The 21,636-nt window shown below is 36.6% G+C and overlaps 1 pseudogene; it reads right to left on the bottom strand.

The window, feature by feature from the left end:
• Positions 1-9,763: 9,763 nt before the first annotated feature.
• On the bottom strand, positions 9,764-9,871 carry LOC126029305 (uncharacterized; annotated as a pseudogene).
• Between the last annotated feature and the right edge of the window lie 11,765 nt (positions 9,872-21,636).

Here is a 21,636-nt window from a genome sequence, read left to right as displayed (position 1 = left end):
TTTAATTCATAGCTGCTGGATACCTACTGTGTATGGGTCACTTGCTAAAGGTGATGTAGAAAACAAAAAATGGAGAGGATGGGATAGGAGATATAGCAGAGCAGTTAGGGTGCATAAATAGCCTATCTCCAACCCAATAAATCCAGGAAATTATGTGGCTTTCCAAGCATTGCTGGGTGTAGACCTGGAGGTCCTCAGAGGTACCAGGGTAGCCCTTGGTGGTTCAGTGGAAGTAGCACCATATCCCCTGGGCCACCGTATGGAACTGTCATTCTAGTTGGTTGGGTTTCACTGGGAGAGGTCCCTGGAAGTTCTGAACATTACTTGGGAAAACACCTCTCCCAAATAAACAAACAATGCCTTCCACCCACACAAAGGTGATGAAATAATAAAAGGAAGTTTTTTGATCTTTAGCGATGCCAATAATTCTAGTGGGCTTAGAAGAGAATGCAGCCACTGATATGATTCTCCTTCCTCTATCATTTAATAGCTGTATTAGCCTGGGAACTCTTTAGCTTAACAAAATCCAGAAAGTTTCTTTCTAAGTCAGGTGTTTTAAAGAATTTAGTGATTTAAAAATTATGTATCAGGGCCGGAGAGATAGCACAGTGGTAGGGCATTTGTCTTGCACACAGCCTCTCCAGGATGGATGGTGGTTCAAATCCCAACATCCTGTATTGTCCCCCGTACCTACCAGAAGCACTTTCTGAGTGCAGAGCCAGGAGTAACCCCTGAGTGCCTCTGGGTATGATCCCAAAACCAAATAATAATAATAATAATAATAATAATAATAATGATAAAAGTTATGCATCATGTGTTTGGATAAATTCAAGGCTTTCATTGTAAGGCTTGCATACAATGCTTTCAAAGCATAGCTATAAAAGTATACATGATGTTCATGTATAATTTCCTTGGAGAATAAAATATATTTTGTGTTGGCATCAAATTTTATACATTGGCATATGCAATGAATTTATTTTCATTTCTAAAACATCAGCTAAATATATGTATGCATATATAATTTTTGATAGTATAGATCTAACAATTCAAAGATTAAAATTACTATATTAAAATAGATATAAATAATATTATTTAAAAAGTTTTTAAGTGGCACAAAGAATATATCTCCATGATTTATTCTTTTATAAAAATTTTGCCTTGAGTTGATGACTCACAGATTTCAGATATTATTTTCAGATAATTAAAAAACATCTGCAAACCTCCTAGGAATGGATTCCTGTACTGTTAGCATCTCAATCAAATGATACACATGACATAGCTAGCATATATTTATTTTATTTTATTTTATTTTTGATTTTGGCATCAGCTCCTTACCCCCAGTTATGATCAGAGCTTACTCCTGGCTCTGTGATCAGGGATCACTCTTGACAGTGCTCAGAGGATCTTATGGGGCTCCAGGGATCAAACCTGGGCTGGGTGCATGCTAGGCTAGGCAAGTGCTCTATTCCCTGTACTATCTTTTCAGCCCCAGAGATGTTACCTTATATAGCCAAAAAATACCTTCTTTATACACTCATCCATTTTTTTCCTTCTGATAACTAAAATTATGTCTCCATTTATTGTCATGCAATATAAATAGCTTGAAAGAGGATTGGTTTAAAGGCACAAATTCAGAATTATTCTCTGATGATTCAAACTGATGTTTCTACAGTTTATTGCTGAGTTGTTTTTTTTCATGGTGAGAATATACTACAATTTATTCATCCATTAATGAAAATGTGGATTGTTTCCAGCTAAAATTGGAAAGAGTGATTACCATCAGAGAAACAAATCTCCATTATAATTATACATTTTAGAGTCTACCAAAAGTTCCAGATTGAGACAGAATGAAGTAAGACAGTTCATGAATTTAGTTTTATGATAAACGACCTCACTCAGAGAGGATTCCACTAAGTATTGAGAATACATTAAATTATGGCAAAAACAAAAATGTCAAAAGCATTTCCTGGATTTGAGGAGAAAGGCACTTTATATTCTTGATCAGTGAGCTTGTATATATCGAATTTTTGAATATTGACTAGTGTAAATGAATTTCATTCCGAAGCTTGGAAAATGGCCTTTGAACATAATTTTGAAAATTTTGAGATCTTGGGTTTTTGCCATTTTATGCTGTAAATTCTTAAGCCCAGATCCACTTCACTCTATCATACTAAGAAGCTAAAGTTAAAAAACACAGATCATGTTGGGTATTTGGGCTAGCCTGTCAGTGAACAGAAAATTACTTTGTATTTTATAACTGTTTACCTAATGTTTTAATGGAGTTCTAGGTCACACAATTCAACATTTCTCAGAGACTAGGCACTAGAAATAGCTCAAAGTGAAATTCTTATTGTATAAGTCTCAGCATAATTGAGGGATTTTCCAACTCATGCTTTCTCTAGGATACAGAAACTGATCATCCCTTTATATGTGTATATTATCTGCCTTTTCACTCTCACACCTCTCTTTGAGGTATTTATGAAATTTTTACAGATGAAGTTGGTTGAGACCTTCAGACTAGTTTGAACTAGGATTTCTACTCAGGTCCCTGAAGATTTAAACCTTAGGTGTGCTCACCTGTAAATTCACTCTCTTCCCATTTGAGTTCTGGCCCAAATGTCCCATCAACCAGATTGATAAAGCTTTTGGAGACTTTGAAAGAAGCACAGTGCATCCCTGTGGCCAGCATAGTCAATAACAAGAATCAAACTTTGAGATTTCAAGGAAAAGGGAAAAATTAGCACTATGCAAGAATGCTAACTATGAACACTTGAAACAAGTCTTTCAATAAATTAAGACTTAAAAACTAATAAAGAAGCCAGATTTTATAGGAGGATTAATTTTTATTAACTTCTATATTTTTGGTATACCTGTGCATTTTATAGTGCTAGTTCTATAAGAATTTCTTATGTGACAATGTCAGAAACCTGTTATATATTTAATTGTTGCTCATGTAATTTGCTGGCACATGATTAGTGGTTGTAGGCAACCTTAGTTAACTTATGTGACCTTTAATCATTTAGCCTATTTGAAAACATAAATAAATCCATAAAATGTAGTTAAATTACATTTTTTTTTTCTTTTTCAAAGACCTGGGATTTACAGGAAGAGATCCTAATTTGTTTTCTAAAGAACAATGCGGGGGGTAGAGGTGGGGGGTATGGTTAAGATAGCACACAGATTACTTCAGGAACTTCAACGTTAGTCATAGCATTTATCTTCTATGTGGTTATGAAGTGTGGCTAATTACAACATCATTTATCCAAGAAAGAAAGTCAATACAGAGGAATTTTATGACTAAACACGATTTCATTTTCAATATATTCTCTAAGAATTCACAGGGAGTAGAAGAAATTTCCCCTTTGGTTCATCTTCTGGACTATTAGAGCAATCTTTGAACATCAAATTGATTAGTAGGAGCAAAAGCTCAAGTTTAAATACATATGTATATACCATCTACATATATGTGGATTTCAAACAAAATAAAATATATATGATGAGCTAAGTATGGGTTATGCGTCCAGAGTATCATGAGTGATGAGGGGAGAGTGACTCAAATGATGAAGACCAGTTCTTTTTACTTTTTTTTTTTTACATTTCATCACTTTATTTTTATTAATAATTTTTATTTTAATCATAGTGGCTTACATGTCGTTCACAGTAATAATTTAGGTATATATTAACGTTGAATCAGGGGAATTCCCATCACCGAATTGTCCTCCCTCCACATCCATTCCCATCCTGCCTTCCATATCCTCCACCCTCACCCCAGGGGCTACTAGAATGAGTGGTCCCCTCTAAGTCTAGCTTACTACTTAGTGATCTTACAACTGTTTGGTCTTGGTTCCCCCATTATTTCCCCCTCTAATTGGGAGGCGGGACTAGATAGTTCAAGTTATGTGGTTTTGTTTGAGGAAGAGAAAAGTAATAAAATGGGGTAAAAATCAAATACGCCAACAATGGACGGAGCCCTTCTAGAGGCTCTCATCCTCGATTTGAGAGACAAAGGGGGAAAAGGAGGTGAAACACCACAACAGTACAAATAGAAGTGTCAAATAAAACATCCAGTGAGCATTACAGCAATAAAGATAAGCACCACATAATTGCCATGCGAAGACCACTTCTTTTAAATTAGATGTCTTCCCTGTCATATAAATAAGTTTTTCCAATAGAGAGGTTATTTCTGATTAAAATCCTATTGTTGGGTAATGACCCAGTTTTCCTTCTCTGGGGGATATTAAAGCAGTGGTGGCATTTTCTCATGAGCCTGTAGGACTTTGACTAATCTCAGATTGAAATAATTTTTGGGTCAATATGAACAATCTGGGGAAGCTGTATTCTAGATTGAGCAAGCATGGTGTTAAATAGGTCTGGACTCCCCCTCCCCTTTTTTTGCATGTAGTTGACCAGTTTTGCTCTATTTTGTATTTCTTGCTTCTTTCTCAAAGATCAATTGATCATATACCTGGGGTCAGTATCAGAATATTCAAATCTATTTCATTGATCTGAGGGACTATTTTTATTCCAGTATCATACTGTTTTTAATGAGTGCTGCTTTAAAGTACAGTTTAAATTTGGGAAAAATGATGCCTCCCATCTTTTTAACCAAGAATTGCTTTGGCTCTTCATGATGTTTATTGTTCCAAATACATTTCAAGAGTGTTTAATCCAAAATATCATAGGTATTCTTATAGGTATTGTATTAAATCTGTGCAATGCTTTGGTAAGTATTTCTATTTTAATAATATTGATCCTTCCAGTCTATAAGCAGGGCATATGTCTCCATTTTCTTGTCACTGTTTTATATCTTGAAGTAGTGCTTTGTGTAAGTCTTTTATCTTTTTATTTAAGTTGAATCCAAGGATCTTAATTTTCTGATGCACAATTCTGAATGGATTTTTAAATAATTTTATTTTCTTAAAGAAAATATATCACTAAGTTGACATAGTTAATCATAATACATTTTTTCCAGATAAGTGAAAGCAAAGTCATTGAAATAAATGGAAAGAGAAAATCAAAAGTAAAATGAAAGAGAAGAGAAAAAAAGAAAAAGTACAGTAGCAAACTCATTTGTTAAAATTACTGTATCACCAATGAAATTATTAATGCAATGGCAGAAGGTTAGTAAGCTCTTGTTAAATATCCAGTCTATTAAACTGGAATATTCTTAGGGATGACAGCATCAAACAAATGAAGCCCAGAACTTTAAAGCTAAATATTATGAATTTTAGGGGCAAATACTCAGCTGTAGGGCTTACTGTAAGAGGGCTTGGCTCTTCTCTGCCTGAGATGGCCAGCTTTGTGCTGCATGGGCCAGTGTAGCCATAATCTTTCATGGCTCAGTTTACATATCATTCGAGAAACAAGTGAGTTTATGGAGCTGGCTTGGTTCAAACATTGTGACTGCATTTGTAGGTATGATTACAGCTGCCAGGCTTTGCCAGAAGAAGAAATATAAGAGAGAGTGACACTCACTCTCAATTCACTATTAATATCAGCACAAGAACTGGTATATCTGAAGTATGGTCAGATTGGTATCCCCAAAGGGAATTGTACAGTGTCAGTGATGAGAAAGGCCTTTAGGAAAACAGTTATTCTAGTGATTACAGTGATGGAGGCAGCAAGCATAGCTTATGTAGTGTGGGAGCTTGGCCCACCCTCTCCTTCTGAGAATGCCAGCTTTGTGCTGCATGGGCTGGTGTAGACATAAACTTTCACAGCTCAGTTTACATCTCATTTGAGAAAAACATGAGTCTATGGAGCTCTCTGAGTAAAACATTGGGCTGTTATTTTTTAATGTCTCTTTCTTCTCTTTCATTGTTTTATATAAAAAGCCATAGATGTTTATGTATTAATTTTGTAGACTGACAATTTTGCTATCCAAACCTATTATTTCTAGAAGTTTTTAAGTAGTGTCGTTAGGATTTTCTAAATAAGTATTATGTCATCTGAAAACAGTGAGGGCTTGACTTCTTCCTTTCCTATCTGGATGCCCTTGATATATTTTCTTGCCTAATTCCTATGGCAAATACACCCAGTACTAGATTAATAGGAGTAACAAGAGGAAGCAACCTTGTTTCCTGCCAGATCTTAGAGGACAGTCTTTTAGTTTTTTCCGATTGAAAAAAAATTTTCCTATAATGCTTGCTATGCGCTTGTGGTAAATGTCATTGTCTAGATTGAGAAAAGTTCCTTACATTTCCATCTTGTTGAAAGTTTTTATCATGAATGGGTGCTTGACCTTGTCAAATGCTTCCTCTGCATCTATTAATATTATCATAAGATTTTAGTTCATAATGTATATTATGTTGATTGACTTATCTATGATTATTCATCCTTAAATCTGTAGAATGAATCCAACTTGATCATAATTTTAATGACCTTTTAATGACTTTTTAATGACCTGCTGGATTCTATCTGCTAGTATTTTGTTATATATATTTTCATCTGTGGTCATCAAGGACATCGGCCTCTAGTTTTATTTATTTTTGTGGTATCTCTCTTTACTTTTGGAAACAAGGTGATGTTTGCTTCATAGAAACTATTTGGGAAAGTTTCTGTTTCTTCAATTTTCTGTAAGTGTTTGAATTGGATTGTAAGAGTTTGGATTGGCAATAAGACCTATTAAAGGTTTGAAAGAATTCACTAGTGAATCCATCTGGACCTGGACTTTTGTTTTGGGAAAGCCTTTTGATTACCATGTCAAATTCCTCAATAGTGATAGGTTTGTTTACATATTTCACATCATCTTGTTTCAACATTGGGAGGTAGAGATCAAATAAAAATGCAAAAAGATATTGATATTAGATTGAAACCATAAAGTACATATAGGAAAATATAGGAAGAACACTCAATGACAATGAAGCTAAATGCATCTTTAAGGATAAAACACCATGACCAAGCAAGTGGAAAAAAAGATGAACAAATGAAACTATATTAAACTGAGAAGCTACTGCACTTTAAATAAAACAGTGAGTATGATACAAAAATGAGAAACTATTCACCCACTACTCATTAGATAAGGGAGTTAATATTTAAGATATACCAGGCACTGATGAATTTAGCAAGAATAAAAATATAAAAACCCATCCTAAAATGTTGAGAAGAAATGAAAAGATATTTCTTTAAATAAGAAATATAGTTGGCCAATAGGCATATAAAAAGTACTCCAGGGCTGGAGCCGTGGCACAAGCTGTAGTGTGTTTACCTTGCTCACACTAACCTAGGACGGACAACGGTTCAATCCCCCAGTGTTCCATATGGATGCCCAAGTCAGGAGTGATTTCTGAGCGCATAGCCAGGAGTAACCCCTGAGCATCACTGGGTGTGGCCCAAAAAGCAAACATAAACAAAACAAAAACAAACACCTAAACCTCCACATCACTAATCATCAGGGAAATGCAAATCAAAACAATTAGATACCATGTCATATCACAGAGACTGACATACATTGCAAAAAACAAGAACAACCAGTGCTGGCACAAATGTGGGGAGAAAGGGATTCTCATTCACTGCTAATAGGAATGTAGACTGGTCAAACAGTTTTTGGGAAACAATTTGGATATTTCTCAAAAGACTAGAAATTGAGCTCCCATTTTAAGCCAGTAATACCACTTCTAGGGATATGCCCTAGGAATCCAAAATCACCATTCAGAAAAGGTCTTCCATTCCTATTTTCATCACAAAACTATTCATAATGCCAGAACCTGAAAACAATCCAAGTCATCAAGAATTGAGGAGTGGCTAAAGAAACTGTGGTACATCTATGCATAATTGTCACTATGTACCTTAAATATTACTGTGAAAGATTTGTTATTCACTTTTGATCACAATAAAAATTATTTAAAAAATACTTGAAACTAAAACAAAAAAGAAAAAGAAAAAAATAAAGTCATCAAACTTGTTTATACATGGAAGTATATGTAGGTATTATTCTGAGTTAAATTAGTAAAAGGGAGAAGGACAGACATAGAAAAATATCACTCATTTGTGGGATATAAGAAAAATAAAGACATTATGGCAATAATATTCAAAGACAACACAGATGAGGGCAGAATGACTAGTCCCTGGGAGGAAGCTTGTGATAAAGAGCCAGGATTACAGTTAGGGTAGGGAGGGGTCTAGTATAATAATGATTGCTTCCAGGTGATGTTATAGACAAACCTCACAATTAAGGGGCAATACAGCAAGCCCTGTCCAATAAGCAGGTCATTGTTTTTGTTAAGTCTTCTTAGTGTTAAGGGAAGTCTTTTTTGAGTAGATCGATGTCAGAGCAGCTGTAGGGTCTTCCCTGGTAGAGGAATGCCTCCAGGTGATGTTATATACAACCTTGGATGTTTTGTAGATGTCTTCTCTAGATCAGGGGTGAATGGAGAATGCCCATTCTTCTGAGGCCTGTACCAGGTCTTTATATCAATGTTCAGGGTGTAAGGTCTCATTGCAATACAAGATTTGTGTGTTCCCCATCTCTATTAGATAAGAACTTATTGGTATGTATACTATTTTCCCATTTTAGTGTGCCTAAGCAAACAAGAAATAAAGCCACGTGGTGCTATCAAATATATGGGGGCGTAAGAACATTTCCAACAATACCCATGACTTGGTTCAAACATAAGCATTAAACTGAGGGATTCTTTCACACCAAATTTCATATTGAGCAGTTCACAAAGAGAAGATAAAAAACATGGGGGGGGGTCATCACTGTATAAGACAATATTCAGCAAAAGTTATAGCGATCAAAGAAAACACCCATAAAATGATGACGAGACATAAGTGTCCTTTTTATGCCTTTTAAAATAGTTGGGTGGGTGTTAACTCCAGAGCACCACTTTGATCTGTGACTTAGGACTCTACAGTACTTAAGTTAGAAAGGGTAAATGAGGAGTAATGATGATAGGAGTTAAGGAAGTTAAAGAGAAATATGATCTTATGAAGGGGTATGCAAAAGGGCAGAGTACAAACTGGACATTCTGCATATATAAAAACATAATTCAATGATAGTGAGTACTATTAATGTTTGTTGTGCGCACGGGGGCATGTTCAGGGTTGTGTCCAGGTTCAACTGTCATTATAGTGGGGTACCCAAAGGCGTGTCCGAGTCCAACTGCCATTACATTAAACAGCACTGGTTTAATAAAAACTATTTTGGTCAAGAAGACAGTCTCATTAAGTACAGCCATAGATTAGCTTCTCTGTAATGTGCTTTACATGTATTTCCCCATTTAATTATCTCCCCACTTCCTATAGTTATGGGAAATGACCTTACTACACACATTGTACACTTAAGTAGCTCATATTTCAATGTGACAATGAGTACATCCTGTTGCAACAAGAAAATACTTTCTTTTTTGAGATAAAATGTATATTCCTAACTTTTTGAAAATTATGAATAGATATTAATATGAATGTATTTGCTTAAAGATAAGAAAAGCTCTGACAAAGAAGATCTCTCATTGCTGACCATTTATACCTTATTTGAATTTTAGACATAAATTACGAATTAGAAAAATCTAAATGATAATCACTGAGATTTAATTTTACCCAATATAATTTACTGAGAAAGAAATTTGTCACTTAGAAAAGATAATTAATTTATAAACATTGGGGGACTGAGAGAAAAAAATAACAGAAAGTAAGAAAGTAATCAGGAGGTATGCAGAAGAACAACAATAACCCTGAGATTCTTATGGCTAATAAATTTCTGTAAGATGCAATAGTCTTCCAAGAGGTATCATATTACAGCTCTAAAGTTAGCATTTTTTTTATTTATCACTACTGTTTATAAGACTAGACCTAGGTGGATAAAGAAGTAGACCAGGGGACACATGTGTGGTCTTACTATAGCAAATGTTAAAAGCAAGAATATTTAGTTAAGATATCACAATGCTAGAATGATCTTGGGATATTTTAACACTTTACTCTAAGTTTAATGGTCAGTGAATGTTGGTTTTCTGATACCTAATTGGACTTACAACTAGATTTTAAAATCCCTTTTTGGGTTATTCTTGATTTTGCTTTCTACTAAAGAAAGATATATTACTTCAATAAAATATTTCCCTGTCTTTATAAATACACAGAACATAAATGACCCAAGTTAAGCATTATGTTACTAATATGATAAAGCATGGAAATGGTAAAGCTTCAATGTTCACTGAGATCATATGTGTTAAAAGCTTAGACAATGTTAATAAGAAACAGATTCTATCAGAAAAGATATATCATAAATCACTACCAGCCTTTATCAAACAATCTTTGTGGTACTAAATTAATTTTACCAGTTCATAAGGGAACTAAAAATGGCTTCTTGATGTCTAACAGATTCAAATATTTTAGACTTGAACCTGCTTACTAATAATATTCATCATTACAAATAAATATTTTAAAAAGGATAATAAATGGGTGATTTTTAAAATCTTAGATTACAAGAAGTCTGAGAAGATTCTGTATTCTGATTGAAAATTTTTCTGCTTCTAGTTGCAATGATAGCCTAGCCCTTGTCTTTTTCCATTCAAGGACTACAAACCCAGAGCACTGTCTCTTCCCAGCAATGATGCTCAAAATGCTCTTTAAATTGTGTCTTTTTCATTATAAATTTTGCATGTAAACACTTTACATGTTCTGATTTAATGAGGCCATTCGATGCTTTCTTAATACCTCTAAAATTTTTTCCCCCAGGACTAATTTGATTGCTCAGAAATATCTTTGATTCATTTGCATTTACTAATTCAGAGAACCATGAGGATATTTTCTGAGCCTCTTCTAAATTCTTTATAGTAAGCCCTAGGGACACAGCAATAAACAAGACAAATGTGGTCCTTGCCTTCACTGAGCTTGTAATCCACTGGCTAAAATAGATTTTTGAGAAAATAATTATAAGAAGAGTGAATTTAACAAAGAAGTTTAAAGCATCATGCAGATATAAATATTTTCTTCAATGATAGAAAATGAACACATGTCAAAGTTTTTAAATATAATTTGTTAATTAATATAAGAAACAGAAATATATTGGCATTGTTTCAAAAGAGAATCTAATTTTCAGAGATTTATTATTTCTATCAAACAAAATTTATTGCATTATTATAAGTAGGAATAATTTCCATTGCTTAGGACAGAAAGTATTTATACTACTATTGGTTATTTCCTAAACTAACATAGTGCTTAAAAAAAAAGCCAAATTATTCCAATAAATTTAAAGATACCCTTCTAGAACTTGTTAATCTCCAGAAGGTTCACCAGTGAGTAAGTACTACTACTGCAAAAGAAAATTAACATTTCTTTTGCCCATTTCTAAGCCTTTCACAATTTGCCGTGGCGACTTAAAGAAATAACCTAGAGAAAATGTTGCTGATAATTGATAAGCATGAGGATGACTGGATACCACATGCACAGTCCCTTTGATCCCTGAGTCTTGCACCTCCTTAAACATGATCTTATGAAGAGTATAGAATAATTAAAATAAGCATTAATTTAATAAGGTGAAGGATGAAGTAACCAGCAAGGAATAACATAAATATTAACATATTTAAACAGAAGAAAAAGTATAAGATATTACTGCAAGTAGAAGAGGTCCAAAGGAAGGATATCAAACATGTCTTTATTTTGCCCCTATTTATAGTTTCAGACACCCCCCCCCCCCATTTTTCTATTCTCTTTCACTCGCCTTACAAATACCTGGACTAGGAGGACTTGGCCATATTTGATCATGTTTACAAGTTCATGGTAACTATAAACTGTCACGGTGCTGCTGGGAGTGATTTTGGTAAGTTGAAGTATTATAATGATTGTATAATAAATGAGGATCCTTTTAATTATAACTTAAGATTGATCTATGCTTGGTTCTCTTGGTTGAAATAAAGGGAGAGTTCTAGCAGGGAATCCTAATGAGCTTTCTTCAGTACCATAAATAGAACTGGTGCCTGGAGCTTTGTTGATGGTAGTCTATTGACAGGGTTTTCCTTTTCATGGTCTCATAACCTCACACATATCATTTGCTATCTCCCTCCCCAATAGAACAAATAGAAAATTTGAAATAAAAGGTATTATCTGAATATGAATGGAAGTTGTATACTATCATAGCAAAGGACACAATGTTATATTTAAATAAGAATATCAAAAATATAGTTTCTTGAGTCAAAGCAATGTACAATGGAGGTAAGCGGCTTGCCTTGCACATGGCCAACCCAAGTTTGACTCTCAGCAATCCATTATGGTCCACTGAGCCCTATTTGAAGTAATCCTTGAGCATAGAGTTCAGAGTAAGCACTGCTGCATATAGTCCCAGAAACAAAACAAACAGGCAAACAAACATAAACAAAATCATAATGTTTCTTACAATATGTGTGACTGTTCCTAGAATGACAATTCACAAAATCTGTTTTCTTTTGTAGGGGGAATCTAGAGTGCTTTGGATATTTCTTAAGATGGATAAGTCATCAAAACAGTACCCTTGCTTAGTAATGAAAATATCAGTTTAATAGTATGTTATTAAATACTACAAGGGAGCTGCTTGATAATGCAGATCTCAAAGTCTGCATAGGAAATATGTTGTATGAATCCCAAGTTGGAGGTCCTATGAACCAAAGGACAGAGGGGAGTTTTCACAAGATGTGAAGGGGAGGTCTCTGAAGGTAAAGATGAATTGTCAGAAAGAGGACATTTGTATAGATAAGTTTACACTTACTGATATCCCACACTACAATATCTTAGGTCAGAAAAGATGGCAGTGATTGTGTCTTTGATTTGGAGAAGGCCAAAGAACTTGAGAAGAAAGTGTTATTGTTAGGATTTAAAATTTGATTTTGTTAGAATCTAAAGTTTGATTTAGAATAAACTATAACCTAACCTATGAACCTAAGTATAGCCATGACAGGCACAGGTTTTGAGGAACAAAGACTAGTAACCACCTGGGGACCTGCTGATGGACAAGGTCGAGAGAGCTCAGTGGATACCCAAACCTTTTCTCTATTATTTTAGCTAGATAAGCTTGCAACACCTGAGAGCCTGTGGGCCAACAAGGTCATGGGTTTCTAGTGAGCACTAGAGAACCCCCTCTACTACTTCAACTGATGCAGACCCCAAGGTCCCATAAACCAAAATAAACCACTCTAGATATCTAGCCATAAAAGAAAATACCCTAGATAACAGGCAATCAACTTAAAGGTTAACTGTGATGGTTTGAAGCCTCTGTAACCCAATAAAAGGAGCCTGAGAGCTCAGTAAGGTGTTGTTGCTTTAAAGGGTTGACCCCAGCATGCTGCTAAATAAACCCCACTGCTTTATTGCAGTGCTGTTCATCTCAGTGATGGTCTTTGTGGGTTGGATCTCAAATTTGGAACTTACATTATTGTCTTTCATTGGCTACAGGAGACTAAAAGCTAAGTTAAATATAACAGCTTAAAATTTAGGGGATTCAGCCAGACGCCATTTTCAGGGAGGGACTTCAGAGCATAAAAACCGGCTATCCTTTGCAAAAGCTGGCTCCCTGTGTGTGACACCAGGCGGGGAAAATCCGCGAAAGTACACCGGCCCAGTGGGGCTCAGCTGTGAAAGACTGTGAGTGTGACCTGTCTATGTCTGTCTACTGTCCTCTTGCGTGAAACTCTTGCGAGTGGGGCAAAAAGAGCCTCCAGAAACCTCGCTCGCCCAGACGCCATTTTCAGGGAGGGACTTCAGAGCATAAAAACCGGCTATCCTTTGCAAAAGCTGGCTCCCTGTGTGTGACACCAGGCGGGGAAAATCCGCGAAAGTACACCGGCCCAGTGGGGCTCAGCTGTGAAAGACTGTGAGTGTGACCTGTCTATGTCTGTCTACTGTCCTCTTGCGTGAAACTCTTGCGAGTGGGGCAAAAAGAGGCTCAGAGGAGCACAGCAGCTCTGCTTCGCTACGCGGCCGTGCACTCTTTCTAAGGAAAGAACTCCATTGCAACAAGAAGGAAAAATCACACTAAGAACGGCGCTATATCACAGAAGCAAACATTTCTCTCTGGACTGTCTTCTCTGTTACATGCTCGGGCCTAAGATTTGACCCAGTGTGAGGCTTCATCCACGGAGGACTCCCCTCCCTTAGAGGCAAGTCAGCCCATCCAGAAAGGGAGGAGCCAGAGGAGTGTGCTGCCTACATCATATAGACAATGAATACCACTACAACACGTAGAAAAACCCACAATACAAATGTGACAATGGGGAAACAGCGCAGGCCAGCATCAGACATAGAGAATGAAGATGACAATTCTGAGGACCAGATAATGACTGAACAACTAATCAACCTCTCAGATAAGGACTTTAGACTAGCAATATGGAAGGTGCTCAACAGACTCCAAGAAACCATGGATCGAGTTGAACAGAACACTAATAAGAACCAAGAAAATATGAAGGCAGAAATGACAAAACTCCAAACTGAAATAACATGTCAACTAACAGGCCTGAAAAACTCAGTAAACGAAGTGAATGACAAAATGGATAAGCTCTGGGACAGGGTATCAGAAGCTGAGAATAGACTTGGTGCTGTGGAAGATGAGATACATAACAATTCCATACAGCAGGAGAGATTGGACAAAAAACTTAAAGCAAATGAGCAGACAATGGAAAAATTAGTCAAAGAATGGGAACAGACGAAAATAGAAGTCTATGATAAGATCAACAGAAACAACTTAAGAATCATTGGAGTCCCAGAGACCCAGGAAGAAAATTTCCAGGAAGAATCAATGGTCAAGAACATCATTAAAGAGAAACTTCCAGAGCTAAAGAATATATGTGATCAAATCCTGCATGCTCGAAGAGTACCAACCAAAAGAGACCCCAGAAAAACCACCCCAAGACACATCCTAGTCACAATGACAAATCCCACAGATAGAGACAGAATTCTGAAAACAGCAAGATCAAAAGGGGAAATCATGTTCAAGCAAGCTTCCCTGAGATTTACAGCAGACCTGTCACCAGAAACGCTCAATGCCAGAAAGCAGTGGTGGGATATTGTGACAAGACTGAATGAAATGAATGCTTCACCCAGAATACTATACCCAGCAAAACTCACTTTCCGGTTTGATGGAAGAATACATGGTTTCACAGACAAAAAACAGCTCAGAAACTTCACAGACACAAAACCAGTCTTAAGAGAAAAACTGAAAGACCTAATCTAAGACAAGACTACCCAAAAGACACACCAAATTTTGAAATAAAGATGGCGTTAAATCCCAGGACAATTCTTTCTCTCAACGTCAATGGACTAAATGCACCAGTTAAGAGACACAGAGTGGCTAAATGGATCAAAAAACTCAATCCAACCTTCTGCTGCCTACAAGAAACGCACCTGAATAGTCAGAACAAACATAGACTCAAAATAAAAGGCTGGAGAAAAGTTATCCAAGCAAACAACACCCATAAAAAAGCTGGAGTGGCCATACTAATATCAGATAATGCAAACTTTATACTCAGGAAGGTTGTAAGGGACAAAGACGGACATTTTATATTAATCAAGGGGTACGTAGAGCAGGAAGAATTCACTCTCCTAAACATATATGCACCGAATGAGGGGCCAGCAAAATATTTAATACAACTGCTGACAAATCTGAAAAATAATATCAACAACAACACAATAATTGTGGGGGACCTAAACACGGCTTTGTCAACACTGGACAGGTCAACCAGACTGAAACCCAACAAGAATATACTAGACCTGAGGAGAGAAATGGAAGAAAGAGGCCTAGTGGATATATATAGGACACTCCATCCCCAGAAACCTGGATACACATTCTTCTCCAATGTACATGGGACATTCTCCAGGATAGACTACATGCTGGCACATAAAACATACCTCCATAAGATCAAGAGGATAGAAATTTTGCAGATTACCTTCGCTGACCACAAGGCTCTGAAATTATTTGTGAACTCCAAAGGGACTCAGAAGAAACACTTTAACACCTGGAAGTTAAACAGCCTCATGCTCAATAACCAGTGGGTCCGAGATGAAATCAAGGAGGAAATAAAAAGGTTCCTGGAAACAAATGACAATAAAGACACAAACTCTCAGAACTTATGGGACACAGCAAAAGCAGTACTGAGAGGAAAATTTATAGCTTTGCAAGCACACATCAGGAAGGAAGAAGGAGCTTACCTGAGTAGCTTAATGACACAGCTAATAGAACTAGAAAATGCTCAACAAAAGGACCCAAGAACAGGAAGACAGAAGGAAATAACAAAGCTGAGAGCAGAAATCAACGAAGTGGAAACTCAAAAAACAATCCGAAAGATCAACGAAAGCAGAAGTTGGTTCTTTGAAAAAATAAACAAGATTGATAGACCACTGGCAAACCTAACAAAGAAAGAGAGAGAGAGAAACTTGATAACTCGTATCAGGAATGAAAAAGGAGAGATCACTACTGATATGACAGAGATTCAAAGGGTAATCAGAAACTACTTTGAAAAACTCTACGCCACTAAAAATGAGAACCTGGAAGAAATGGATAAATTCTTGGACTCTTATAATCTTCCACAGTTGAAGGAAGAGGATGTAGCATATCTAAACACCCTCATCACCATTGATGAAATTAAAACAGTAATCAAATGTCTGCCGAAAAACAAAAGCCCAGGTCCAGATGGATTCACTAATGAATTCTATCAAACTTTCCAAGAGGAACTACTGCCAATCTTGGCAAGACTCTTTCATGAAATTGAACAAACAGAAACACTTCCAAATAGCTTTTATGAAGCCAACATCACCTTGATACCTAAACCAGACAGAGACGCTACCAAAAAAGAAAATTACAGACCAATATCACTGATGAATGCAGATGCAAAGATCCTCAACAAAATCCTGGCAAATAGGATTCAATGCCTCATTAAGAAGATCATCCACTACGATCAAGTAGGTTTCATCCCAGGAATGCAAGGCTGGTTTAACATCCGTAAATCTATCAACATAATACACAACATCAATAACAAGAAAAATAAAAACCACATGATCATATCAATAGATGCAGAGAAAGCATTTGATAAGGTCCAACACCCATTCTTGATCAAAACTCTCAGCAAGATGGGAATGGAGGGAACCTTTCTCAATATAGTGAAGGCCATCTACCACAAGCCAGTGGCAAATATTATCCTCAATGGAGAAAAACTGAAAGCCTTCCCTCTAAATTCTGGCACAAGACAAGGCTGTCCTCTCTCACCACTCCTATTCAACATAGCACTGGAAGTACTTGCTATAGCGATTAGGCAAGAAAAGGATATCAAGGGAATCCAGATAGGAAAGGAAGAAGTCAAGCTCTCACTGTTTGCAGATGACATGATACTCTACTTAGAAAACCCTAAAGACTCTATCAAAAAGCTTCTAGAAACAATAGACTCATATAGCAAGGTGGCAGGCTACAAAATTAACACACAAAAATCAATGGCCTTTCTATACACCAACAGTAATAAAGAAGAAATGGACATTAAGAAAACAACCCCATTCACAATAGTACCACACAAACTCAAATATCTTGGAATCAACTTGACTAAATATGTGAAGGACCTATACAAAGAAAACTATAAAACTCTGCTCCAAGAAATAAGAGAGGACACACGGAAATGGAAACACATACCCTGCTCATGGATTGGCAGGATTAACATCATCAAAATGTCAATACTCCCCAAGGCATTATACAGATTTAATGCCATCCCTCTAAAGATACCCATGACATTCTTCAAAGAAGTGGATCAGACACTTTTGAAATTCATTTGGAACAATAAACACCCTCGAATAGCTAAAGCAATCATTGGGAAAAAGAATATGGGAGGAATTACTTTTCCCAACTTTAAACTGTACTACAAAGCAACAGTTATCAAAACAGCATGGTATTGGAATAAGGATAGGTCCTCAGATCAGTGGAATAGGCTTGAATACTCAGAAAATGTTCCCCAGAGATACAACCATCTAATTTTTGATAAAGGAGCAGGAATTCCTAAATGGAGCAGGGAAAGCCTCTTCAACAAGTGGTGTTGGCACAATTGGATAGCCACTTGCAAAAAATTAAACTTAGACCCCCAGCTAACATCATGTACAAAGGTAAAATCCAAATGGATTAAAGACCTCGATATCAGCCCCAAAACCATAAGATATATAGAACAGCACATAGGCAAAACACTCCAGGACATTACAGGCATCTTCAAGGAGGAAACTGCACTCTCCAAGCAAGTGAAAGCAGAGATTAACAGATGGGAATATATTAAGCTGAGAAGCTTCTGCACCTCAAAGGAAATAGTGCCCAGGATACAAGAGCCACCCACTGAGTGGGAGAAACTATTCACCCAATACCCATCAGATAAGGGGCTAATCTCCAAAATATACAAGGCACTGACAGAACTTTACAAGAAAAAAACATCTAACCCCATCAAAAAATGGGGAGAAGAAATGAACAGACACTTTGACAAAGAAGAAATACGCATGGCCAAAAGACACATGAAAAAATGTTCCACATCACTAATCATCAGGGAGATGCAAATCAAAACAACGATGAGATACCACCTCACACCCCAGAGAATGGCACACATCACAAAGAATGAGAATAAACAGTGTTGGCGGGGATGTGGAGAGAAAGGAACTCTTATCCACTGCTGGTGGGAATGCTGTCTAGTTCAACCTTTATGGAAAGCGATATGGAGATTCCTCCAAAAACTGGAAATCGAGCTCCCATACGATCCAGCTATACCACTCCTAGGAATATACCCTAGGAACACAAAAATACAATACAAAAACCCCTTCCTTACACCTATATTCATTGCAGCTCTATTTACCATAGCAAGACTCTGGAAACAACCAAGATGCCCTTCAACAGATGAATGGCTAAAGAAACTGTGGTACATATACACAATGGAATATTATGCAGCCTTCAGGAGAGATGAAGTCATGAAATTTTCCTATACATGGATGTACATGGAATCTATTATGCTGAGTGAAATAAGTCAGAGAGAGAGAGAAAAACGCAGAATGGTCTCACTCATCTATGGGTTTTAAGAAAAATGAAAGACACCCTTGTAATAATAATTTTCAGACACAAAAGAGAAAAGAGCTGGAAGTTCCAGCTCACCTCAGGAAGCTCACCACAAAGAGTGATGAGTTTAGTTAGAGAAATAACTACATTTTGAACTGTCCTAATATTGAGAATGTATGAGGGAAATGTAGAGCCTGTTTAGGGTACAGGCGGGGGTTGGGTGGGGAGGAGGGTGATTTGGGACTTGGGTGATGGGAATGTTGCACTGGTGATGGGTGGTGTTCTTTTTATGACTGAAACCCAAACACAATCATGTATGTAATCAAGGTGTTTAAATAAAAAAAAATTTAAAAAAAAAATTTAGGGGATTCAGAGCTTTTAGTGCGAAATAATTTCATACTATAACAGGGATTACTGTAATAATGGTAAATGGAAATTATCACTCTGGACAGGAACTGGGTGCTGAAAAGAGATAAAGTGATATGCCTGATAACCCTTCATTAATAATAATGCAAACCACAGTGAAAGAGAGAGTGAGAGAGAGAAAGAGAAGTAATATCCCTACCCCAGAGGCAAGTGAGGGAGAAGAAAATGGATGGAAAATTGTGCAGTGGGAACTTTCCTTGCAAACAGCCCAGGTATGAGCTCCAGTACCATTTAAAGTTCCCTAAAATCTGTTAGGTGTAATCCTTGAGCATAGAACCATGAGTAAACCCTGAACACTGTCAGGTATAGAAAAAAAGACACAAAAGAATGAAAAAGAAAGAAAGGAGAAAGAAAGAAAGAAAGAAAGAAAGAAAGAAAGAAAGAAAGAAAGAAAGAAAGAAAGAAAGAAAGAAAGAAAGAAAGAAAGAAAGAAAGAAAGAAAGAAAGAAAGAAAGAAAGAAAGAAAGAAAGAAAGAGAGAGAGAGAGAGAGAAAGATATAAAGAAAGAAAGAAATAGAGATAGAGAGAGAGAGAGAGAGAAAGAAAGAAAGAAAGAAAGAAAGAAAGAAAGAAAGAAAGAAAGAAAGAAAGAAAGAAAGAAAGAAGAAAGAGAGAGAAAGAAAGAAAGAAAGAAAGAAAGAAAGAGAGAAAGAGAGAAAGAAAGAAAAAGAAAGAAAGAAAGAAAGAGAGAGAGAAAGAAAGAAAGAAAGAAAGAAAGAAAGAAAGAAGCAAGCAAGAAAGAATAGAGAATGAAACAAGAGAGAAAAAAGAAGAAAGGAAGGAAAAAAGAAAGAAAGCAAGAAAGTGAAAATAAAGAAAAGAAAAATTAAATGAAAAAATGTAAGAAAGAAACAAAAATACAAAAAAAGAAATAAAATTTCTTTATGATTGGGGATGTGACCTGTTTCTGTTATCCCCTCTGTCCACCCCCAAATACACTGACAATATAATGTAGCACCATTTCTCCCTGCAAAGGCACACTAAAGGGGAAATCTTACATATAGAAAAGAGCTCTTATCTAATAGAGATAGGAACTCACAGTTGTTAATAATACAGGGATATCTCCCACCTGGAAAATATGTCATGTGGAATCAACTTAGACCTCAGGTGATTAGATACCATTCATCCAGCCTTGAACCCTGGATCCCAGACATAGAAACGGCACAGCTCTTCACACAGCTGCAGGAAACAAATCCCATCCAGGACAGCCTTAATACTGCGGGGTCAACAACAAGGGCCAGCTCTAACATGATATCCTGACAACGAGGAAAATGTGAACAACTTGACCTTAGAGCTGATTAGCCTACCTTACCAGCTAACGACAAGACAAAACCAGAAGACTTGGCACCCTTTGGTAGGTCCAAAAGCCAAGATCATGATTTACAGATGACTGGCTGATAGAACCACGGCCAGACTGTACACATCTTGGGACCAATAAAAAAGCCCTAGTTTAGGGCTTGAACTATGACCTGCACAATAAGCATGATCCCCAGTCCCAAAGGTCCTGCAGAGACAATTGTAACGGAATGGAGCTTCTGGAAGCACAAAGAAAGACGCTAACCTAGGTGCCATCCTAGGCTCAGTGCAAAGCCCAAGACCACCAACCACAGAAGACGGATTAAAATGACACTGAGGTAACAGAACCTCTAGAATCACGAAGACTGACTTCATCATAAATCTCATCTCAGGATCTGTGCAGATACTGAGACCTCTAAACACAGAGCTCTGATTGTATCACCCTGGACAGAGCAGAAGTCTACCAACCACAAAAACGCCACCGGGAGAGTAAATGATCCTGAGCAAAATCTAGAGTTGATCCCCATGACAGTATACTCCAAGGACAGAGAAACCCCATATTTTTTTAGGCCAAGTGAATTTCTTTTCAAATGACCCCAATATTTACTGTGCAAGGGCAGGAGGGAAAAAACAAAAATACAAAAAGCACAAAACCTTGGTTATTTATATATATATTTTTTTTTTACCTTCATTTATTATTATTATTATTTTCATTTACCTATCTATTTTGGTCGATTTCTCTCTTTGGGTGTGATTATTGAAATTGTTGTCCCCAGTTATACTTATTTTTTCTCTTCCTCTCTTTTCTTTCGTTATGTGCTATGCCATGTTTCTTATTTCAAGACCATGGTGTGTTTTTTTGTTTGTGTGCTTGTTTTTGTTGTGTTTTTGTTTGTGTTGTTTTGTTTTTTTGTTTGTTTTTTGTGGTGCTTATCGATAAAGCTGGA

This window comes from Suncus etruscus, chromosome 14, assembly GCF_024139225.1.
Source record: "Suncus etruscus isolate mSunEtr1 chromosome 14, mSunEtr1.pri.cur, whole genome shotgun sequence".
In the NCBI taxonomy this organism is placed as follows: Eukaryota; Metazoa; Chordata; class Mammalia; order Eulipotyphla; family Soricidae; genus Suncus; species Suncus etruscus.
This window is presented reverse-complemented; position numbering and strand designations above follow the sequence as displayed.